Source organism: Perkinsus marinus (genome assembly GCF_000006405.1).
Source record: "Perkinsus marinus ATCC 50983 genomic scaffold scf_1104296954404, whole genome shotgun sequence".
Taxonomy (NCBI): domain Eukaryota; phylum Perkinsozoa; order Perkinsida; family Perkinsidae; genus Perkinsus; species Perkinsus marinus.
In genome coordinates, this window is record NW_003208161.1 from 1 (window position 1) to 1487 (window position 1487).

A 1487-nucleotide genomic window follows, 5' to 3' on the forward strand; every position below is an offset into this window, starting at 1 on the left:
TGAAGCACGCATCGACAGTTTGGCCGAGTGGTCTAAGGCGCTGGCTTAAGGCGCCAGTCCGAAAGGGCGTGGGTTCGAACCCCACAGCTGTCAGTCTATATACCTGATTGGTGTTATATTGAGAACCAAGATCTTTTCAGAAGCGAGGTAGTGCAAGATCAAAACCTTCTGATCGATATTGCGCCATCGCACCTCGCAGAAACCGTTCAACCCATTTTTGTGTCCTCTGGTTTGGCAAGGCGATGCATCACCTCGGCTATGAATCCTGAAGCACTCATCGACAGTTTGGCCGAGTGGTCCAAGGCGCTGGTTTCAGGCGTCAGTCCGAAAGGGCGTGGGTTCGAACCCCACAGCTGTCAGTCTATATACCTGACTGGTCTTATATTAAGAACCGAGACCCTTTCAGAAGCGAGGTAGTGCAAGACCAAAACCTTTTGATCGATATTGTGCCATCGCACCTCGCAGAATCCGTTCAATCCATTTTTTGTGTCCTCTGGTTTGGCAGAGCGATGCATCACCTCGGCTATGAATCTTGAAGCACTCATCGACAGTTTGGCCGAGTGGTCTAAGGCGCTGGCTTCAGGCGTCAGTCCGCAAGGGCGTGGGTTCGAATCCCACAGCTGTTAGAAATTTCTTTTCGTGTGATTTGATGAAGAACGCATTCCGCGGAAACGGTTCGAAACCGTTTTTGTGTCATGTCCTATAGTGTAACGCATCTTCTCCGCTATGATTTTTGAAGCACTCATCGACAGTTTGGCCGAGTGGTCTAAGGCGCTGGCTTAAGGCGCCAGTCCGAAAGGGCGTGGGTTCGAACCCCACAGCAGTTAGAAATTTCTTTTCGTGTGATTTGATGAAGAACGCATTCCGCGGAAACGGTTCGAAACCGTTTTTGTGTCATGTCCTATAGTGTAACGCATCTTCTCCGCTATGATTTTTGAAGCACTCATCGACAGTTTGGCCGAGTGGTCTAAGGCGCTGGCTTAAGGCGCCAGTCCGAAAGGGCGTGGGTTCGAACCCCACAGCTGTTAGAAATTTCTTTTCGTGTGATTTGATGAAGAACGCATTCCGCGGAAACGGTTCGAAACCGTTTTTGTGTCATGTCCTATAGTGTAACGCATCTTCTCCGCTATGATTTTTGAAGCACTCATCGACAGTTTGGCCGAGTGGTCTAAGGCGCTGGCTTAAGGCGCCAGTCCGAAAGGGCGTGGGTTCGAACCCCACAGCTGTCAGCCTATATACCTGACTGGTCTTATATTAAGAACCGAGACCCTTTCAGAAGCGAGGTAGTGCAAGACCAAAACCTTTTGATCGATATTGTGCCATCGCACCTCGCAGAATCCGTTCAATCCATTTTTTGTGTCCTCTGGTTTGGCAGAGCGATGCATCACCTCGGCTATGAATCTTGAAGCACTCATCGACAGTTTGGCCGAGTGGTCTAAGGCGCTGGCTTCAGGCGTCAGTCCGCAAGGGCGTGGGTTCGAATCCCA

General features: G+C 50.3%; 6 non-coding genes across 6 annotated transcripts; all 6 read left to right on the plus strand.

The window, feature by feature from the left end:
* Positions 1-13: 13 nt before the first annotated feature.
* On the plus strand, positions 14-93 carry Pmar_PMAR010391. Its single transcript has one exon. It is a non-coding gene; the product is annotated as a tRNA-Leu (tRNA).
* A 186-nt stretch (positions 94-279) lies between these two features.
* On the plus strand, positions 280-359 carry Pmar_PMAR010392. The gene has a single exon. It is a non-coding gene; the product is annotated as a tRNA-Leu (tRNA).
* Positions 360-546: 187 nt separating this feature from the next.
* On the plus strand, positions 547-626 carry Pmar_PMAR010393. Its single transcript has one exon. It is a non-coding gene; the product is annotated as a tRNA-Leu (tRNA).
* Positions 627-747: 121 nt separating this feature from the next.
* On the plus strand, positions 748-827 carry Pmar_PMAR010394. Its single transcript has one exon. It is a non-coding gene; the product is annotated as a tRNA-Leu (tRNA).
* A 121-nt stretch (positions 828-948) lies between these two features.
* Pmar_PMAR010395 lies at positions 949-1028 on the plus strand. The gene has a single exon. It is a non-coding gene; the product is annotated as a tRNA-Leu (tRNA).
* Positions 1029-1149: 121 nt separating this feature from the next.
* On the plus strand, positions 1150-1229 carry Pmar_PMAR010396. Its single transcript has one exon. It is a non-coding gene; the product is annotated as a tRNA-Leu (tRNA).
* The last annotated feature ends 258 nt before the right edge of the window (positions 1230-1487 follow it).